This window comes from Azolla caroliniana, unplaced genomic scaffold, assembly GCF_043228905.1.
Source record: "Azolla caroliniana isolate FFs.n. ecotype wild unplaced genomic scaffold, voAzoCaro1.0.p SCAF_402, whole genome shotgun sequence".
NCBI classification, from domain to species: Eukaryota; Viridiplantae; Streptophyta; class Polypodiopsida; order Salviniales; family Salviniaceae; genus Azolla; species Azolla caroliniana.
In genome coordinates this window covers 20,675-28,165 of record NW_028230837.1, presented here as the reverse complement: position 1 = coordinate 28,165, position 7,491 = coordinate 20,675, and the positions used below count along the sequence as shown (strand labels likewise).

The 7,491-nt window shown below is 45.8% G+C and overlaps 1 pseudogene; it reads left to right on the top strand.

Annotated features, from left to right (window-relative positions):
* Positions 1-5,860: 5,860 nt before the first annotated feature.
* LOC147848313 (histone-lysine N-methyltransferase ATXR5-like) lies at positions 5,861-6,758 on the top strand (annotated as a pseudogene).
* Positions 6,759-7,491: the final 733 nt, after the last annotated feature.

The following is a 7,491-nucleotide window of genomic DNA, read 5'->3' as shown; positions in this document are numbered from 1 at the left end:
ACTTTGTATCCTAGTGTGAACTCGTCCACATAGTTAGGGCTTAGTATATAAGCAATAACCTAATGTTGTAAAGAAAGATCTTCTTGACCATATATTTTATATCAAGTCTCTGAGAGAGAGAACGTAATAAAGCTTTCCATTAAAGCTCGTTTCTGTGTAAGTCTCTGCCTTCCTCCCTTTCTGTGTTGTTTTCCGAGTGAGCAAACAGGTTCTCATACGCTTCCACATACGCACACACCTACCAACTTTCCACAAATGGTATCAGAACCGACCTTGTTGTTCAGCGGCAACAGAAAACAGAAGAAGCTCAAAAGAAAAAGACGAGGTCAGTAAAAAAATCTCACCTTTCATAGAAGAATATGGCTTCAACATTCGGAACTAGAGTTGAAATCAGAAAGTTCGATGGCAAAAAATTTGCACTATGGAAGGAGATGATGCAGGATGTTCTGATCATCAAAAGACAAGTCAAAGCTATTCGACACAGTGAAAAACCTGCTTCGATGACAACCGAAGCGTGGAAATCGATGGACGAAATTGCACGTTCCACCATCCAAATGCATCTGGCCGAAAATGTCTACTTCAGCATGGAAAAAGAGACGACAACGTTATCACTATGGGAAAAGTTACAACATGTGTACGAGAAGAAGTCCTCATCTTCAAAACTAATTTTGATCAAACAACTTTTCAAGGAATCGAGGACGACCCAAATCGGACTGCTCTCCAGTCGGGAACCAAATCAACGTTGCCGACTCCCGATCCAGAGAAGTTCTCTCATTAGAGGATTCAGTGATCGGAGAAGTCCTCTACAGTGCACAGGATGCACACACGTGGCTACTGGATTCTGGTGCCACATTCCATGTGACCCCCAACATTGAATGGTTTTCGGACTATTCAACCGACACCAATGGCACAGTCCATCTAGGCAACGGGCAGGAGTGCAGAATTGCAGGGACCGGAGAGGTTCCCATCCGATTACCAAATGGCAACACAATAACCCTGCACCGAGTTTGGCATGTACCTAACCTGAAAAGGAGTCTGGTCTCCATCGGCATGCTAGCCGAAGATGGGGACAAAACGACTCTAATTGAGTCGGTCTGGATGATCACTCGAGCAAACCTGAAGATAAGAGGCGGGCACAAGTACAACAACCTATAGCCGCTAATGACGATCAATTCAGAAGGGGTCCGTGAACGTAGCCGAAAAGACCGACCCAAACCTCTCGCATGGCGAGTCACTCAGCCATATGTCTCAAGCCAGACTTGATCGGCTGATGGCAGTAGGCTACATCCCAAAATCCTAAGCGAACACGGACTTTTGCGAGCATTGTCGATATGGGAAACAGACCCGAAGTCTGCACACTCTCCACTACGAGATGGTACGACAACCCCTAGAGCTCGTGCACGTAGATATATGTGGACCCCTGCTAGAGCGATCACTAGGAGGCTCCTAGTACTTCATCACCTTTGTAGATGGCTGTACACAGAAGGTCTGGGCCTACTCGATCAGGTCCAAAGACGAAGCACTCGAGGTCTTCACTCGGTGGATATCTGAAGTAAGAACCGGTCGGGACATAGAGTGAAGACACTCTGATCCGACAATGGAGGCGAATACACCTCCAGAGCCTTCAAACAAGACGTGTCCAACAAAGGGATCTGACTTCAAAAGACCGTTCCCTACACACCCATGCAAAATGGAGTGGCAGAACGGATCAACAGAACGATCTAGGAGAGGGTGACAGCAATGCTTCAACAAGCCGAACTGAAGCTGGAATTCTGGGCAGAAGCATTGCAAACGGAAGTATACCTGATAAATCTGGCGCCGTCAAGAGCAATTAGGCTTGAAGTGCCACAGGCACTATGGTCAGGAAAAAAACCGACCTATGATAGGCTCCGTATATTCGAATGTGAAGCCTACGTGTTCATCCCCAGGGATAAAATGACAAAATTGGCAGCCCATGCAACGAAATGCATATTTCTCGGTTATGGAACCGATGGGGAATTCGGCTACAGGCTATGGGACCCTAAGAACCGAAAATTGATCCGGAGCAGTGATGTAGTCTTCAATGAAGACTCTATCTTCTCTCAACGGAACCATAAGAAAATAGTAGGGAAAAAGGTATCTTTCAAAGACGACTGAGACGTCATAGAAAAACCGACCCACCAAGTTGAATCAAAGATTCGACAAACAGTCGAACTCGAACAAGCCGATTGTCATGATATGGCAAGACTCGAACCCATGACCTTATATTACATGAGTCGAGCTCTTGACAATTAGACTATATGTTGTAATACCAAGGATATTATTTTCATTTAGGTACTATAGAAAATTGATGCATATTCCAAATTTCTTTGGAACATTCTAGAAACTTCAGGAGTACTCTTGAGAACATTATAAAAGGAGGCACAAGGCATTATTTCGAACCAAATCGATTCAACGTCAGTCTTAAGCCTCCTAGCTACTATTGTATATTCTCTTAACATAATATATATCTTTTGTTATCATCATTCTCTCTCTCTCTGTCACTCACTCATTCACTCACTCTTTCCTCTCTCGAGAGTTCTACACCTCCCTTAATACTAATCCTCATCTTTTAGTACTAATTCCTTATCTGTCTTAGTACTGTTCCTGATAGTACTTTGTTGTCTTAGTACTGTTTCCGACTGTTTGAACCAATTTTGGTCTCTTTCCTTCTCTTCCTTATCTTCTTACTTCTCGCTCCCTTCATACTAATCTCTTATTCCTCTTTTCTCTCATACTATGGCTACTGATAGCGCTCAAGAATATCAATCCATTTTCTTGAAGTTGCAATGCTTGAAAGAGAATTTTCTTGCATTGGAACAAGAAAATCAACGATTGTTGGGGGAGCTTCAACAAATCTCCTTAGAGAAGCAACAGACACAACAACAACATGGGGAACTAGTGTTACGCGTGCAACAACTCGAATCAACCATAGTAGCGATCCAACAACAAGGACCCAGTACGCAAGGGATTCTTAAAGAACCCAAGATCGGTCTTCCCATGAAATTCAATGGAACGCGATCGCAGTTTAGAGGATTCCTTAATCATGTACGATTAGTCATTCAAATGCATCCTTCCTAATATCCCATCGATGCATCACGAGTGGGTTTAGCAGGCACGTTGTTAAGTGGCTTAGCTTTGGCATGGTTCACTCCGTTGTTAGAAAAGGAATCTCCTTTACTAAACATTTTGAAGAGTTTTTAAGTGAGTTTAAAGCTTGTTTTGGAGATACTAACAACATAAGGACAACAATCAATAAAATCCGATGATTACGTCAAGGTGATCGTCCAACCCCCGCATACGTTGTAGATTTCCGCCTACTCGCCTCCGATATCCCCTAGGATGACCAAGAACTAATGGAGCAATTTCGTTATGGTCTACGTAACAATGTCAAGGATTTATTGTTGACCTTCCTCGAAGAACCAAAGTCATTGATAGAAGCAATCAGTCACGCGGTGAGATGCGACAACCGTCTTTTCGAACGACGTTCGAAACATGAGTTCCAGATGCCAAGGGCAAGATTAGAGCCCACCTATGCCTCACTGGTAGCAAAACCTTTTCCAAGGGAGTCATATAATGCGTCTCCAGTGAATACTCCAACTCCGATGGAAATTGACACTGTTAACCGTTCTGCGGGAAACACCTTCGATATGCCTACAAGCTATCGGTATCCAGGGAAGTGTAATCGTGAAGACTTGTGCACAGGGGTGTTGTTAAGGGAAGAACACGGAGATCATACCCGGAATAGAGCCCAGGTCGTATACGTAGTTGAGACCTTAGAAACGACGACACACAGATGAAAACAACAAGAGTTAATAGATATGTTTTACTGCAATAGTTAGCGAGGTTTACAAAAAAACACGGCCCACAGCCGGTAGCCTTACAAAGTTCCTATATCTATGAAACGACCTTGCCTAGGCTCTGGATATCTCCCCCTACCGAGGTACGCAGACCTCGGTTTATATACTTCTTTTCCTTCATACAACACCGAGCGGTCAGCTAACTGTGAGGCTCAAAACTCAGCTTTTTACCTAACTCTCCCTTACCTACTCGCCTTACTTCCAGCGTATTACATTTAACTAATTTCTATTTTTGGCCTATGGACAACACCTGGCACGCCCGTGGGACAGGACTTTGTCCGTCAGACCCACGATTCACCATGGATTTAACAAAACCACACGGATTACAAAAATTGTCCGTTCCTACGGGGCTTAGAGGTTGGTTTTATTCCGGGTCCATGGCGATACCTTCTTGACTGACGATGTGTCCGAGTAGGTTGCTGCTTGTGACCAAGAATGCGCATTTTACCGGGCTTAAACTTAACTGAGCCTGGCGACATCGATCAAGACAGAGACGTAACTGGGTCATGTGTTCCAGTCGCTGACCATATACGGCGAAGTTGTCGAGGAAGACTTGCATGAACGTCGGGATATACTCGTTTAAAATTTCGGTGATGATGCGCTTGAACGTGGCTAACGCTATTTTTAAACCGAACATCATGACTTCTGCCACGAAAACACCCCATTCCGTGACAAATGTTGTTTTCTCTTGATCATCCGGGTGCATTCTGATTTGGTTGTACCCACTGAACCCGTCTAGAAAGTTGTAGCATTCGTGACCTGCCACCATGTCGAGAACACTATCCGTGAACGGGAGAGGGAATCCATCCATGACCGTTGCAGCATTAAGCTTGCGAGATAGTCCACACAGACTCGGATTTTCCCGTTTTTCTTGGGGACGACTACGATTGGGCTTAACCATGTGGCGCGTTTTACCGGTCGTATGAACCCGACTCGGAGGAGCTTGTCTATTTCTTCCTTGACCTTAGCCACATAATTGGGGTTCATCCGATATCGTCTTTGCTGAACCAGCCGAGCGTCCGGGAGAAGGTGGATCTGGTGTTGGTAGTATTGTGGGTCCAAACCGGAGCCGTCGTTGTGTGGTTGAGCATATTGTATTCGCAGTGTTCAACCGTGTGGGATCGGGACTGGCGGATCGGACACTGTGGTCGGTGAGGACATTCGAGGGCCAGATGGCCCGATCCCGAACAAACTGTGCATTGGAGGGCGTGGCGGAAGCGATTGTCCTCCTGGGGAAGGGCGCTTTGCAGTGAACTCATAGAGAAAGCCATGCTTTGTTGAGTCCGATCGAGGGCGAGGACGCGCACTATGACTTGCTCGATCATTTGGTTGTCAAAATTAGTAAGTACAAGAGTCGTCCGTAGAGGCTCCCGTAGGCTGGACAGGAATGCGCCCGGAATGTGCTGTGCAGAGACATACCGAAACCGGATCGTGAACTGTGCGACCGTCTCGTGCGGTTCTTGTCGCATGGAAAAGAACTGTCGGAGCAATTCTCGTTTGGGCACCTCGCGATGGAACAATTCTAGGAACTGTGTGCGAACATCGTGGAAGGCGACAAACTCCCCTGTGTCGAGGCCAGAATACCATTGCGCAGCTGGTCCATCGAGGGATAGCATAAACTCAGCAATTTTTGAGGCCTCGATTTCGACAGGCGAGAGTCCCTGGGTTGAGTGGTTGGTTTGCCAGGTGGACACGAAGGCACGAACATGCGACTCCGCATCGGGGCTGTTGGTGTATTGTGGGTAAGGATACGACATGGTATCGAATTCGGAGTCTTCCGGTAAAGCCGGAAAAGGGTTAGGGTTAGGGTGGTTGACCTCTGGAGGGCTTGATGGAGAGGTTGGTGTGGCGAGGATTGCAACCGGTGAGCCTCCGATGTTTCTGGGAAGGACTGGTCCGTGACCGCCGAGTCAGAAGTGCCTTCGACTGGCTCAGGGCGTCGGCCAAATGGCCGAGACCGCTTGGTGCGATTGGGCGTCGTAATGGCGGGTAAAGGTTGTCTTCAACGTAGTTCGCTGTGATCTCACAACTGTAACCAGGCGTGCCAAATTGTGTTAACCTTTCTAGCGAAAAGCTCCTATATCTATGAAATGACCTCGCCTAGGCTTTGCCTACGGCCTACCACCCTTGAATAGAAATCTCTCTTTCCCTCTTTGTTCCCCTATGTGTCTCTAGGTCTTCATCTTTATGTTGTGTGTGTTTGTGCCACTCTATTGCTTGTAATCAGGAGGAGGAAGAAGCAGATTCAGAAATTAATAAATTACATGAAACTAACAATCAAACACCTTCTAAATCACTCCATCAAGAGGTCCATAGCAGAGTTTGAAGGAAATGGCAATAGTAGCCATAGCTAACTTATTCTGGAATAAAGTGGTGAAGTCACTTGTATATCTGGTTTAGTGCCAAGATCTACCAATGATTCAAGTTTAGAGAAAAGAGGAATGCAGGTCATGAACAAGGAAGATAAAGCACATATGATCGATGTATAATGATGTATCGACAGAGTGCGTGTGCTCCATTAATGGTCTTCTTTGATTCTCATGAAGGGTTTGTGGTGGAACCGGATAGTGAGATCAAGTATTTAACCATTGTAGCAGAGTATATATATACGTAAAAGAGTAAGAGAGATGATAGAGTTAGCATTATTATGGGTTTACTTACTCCTTACAAATTTTCTAGATAAGGATCGGGGTCATATGTCCTAATAATGAAATAGGCCACATTGCTCTATTTGTATCAAGTATCATTAACCATATACCGGAAGGGAAGAAGAAACAAAACCTAAGGTGTATAAGGTTCAATATTGAAGAGAAAACACATTCTTTGTTTATTTCCATCAACAACAAGAGCCAAATGGACAGAGAGTCGGTTGGTGGATAAAGACGAGCAACGCAGTGAATCAGCAGTGGGATGGCAGCAACTAGCTAGCCATGCAGATGGTTCGGCAATTGACCGACTAGCCGAGATGGCCAAAGTCCGACTAGAAAGACACAACCGAATAGAGAGTCGGTCGAACAAACCACAGGTGAGAAAGTGACCAAGAAGCCAAGAGTCGACCAAGCCACGGCCGAGCGTCAACCAATATATGGTCGAAAGCGACGACCGAGCATCGAGAATAGGCCTAGAGAGACGGCTGAGAAGCTGAGATGCAGCCAAATAAGAATAGGAGCGGTCGAGGGATAGTTGGCCAAGCACTAGCACGGCTGCAAGGACGGCCAAGAGCCAAGCGACGGCCGCGAATGGCTACTACCGAGAAATGCGATGGCCGGACAGACGACGACGGCCGTCGAACAAAGGAAGTCATCAGATAGGCCATGGACAGCTGACAAGCTGGCCAATAGACAAAAAAATCGGAGCAGCCAACCGCCAAAATGAAGGGGAAAACAAATAAAAAAACAAAAGCAAACGAACTACAAGAAGAGGAAGAATGAGTTGGAGTCATGGAAGATGCAGTGGTTGCTACAAGCGGATGAAAACACAAAGACAAAAGAAACAAAGAAGAACAACAACACACAACAAGAGAAGAAGGGAGGGAAAGCGAAGATGGAGCAGCAGAAAGAAGAAGGCGAAGAAGGAAGGACCTACACAGAGAGACATACAGACATTCGATTGA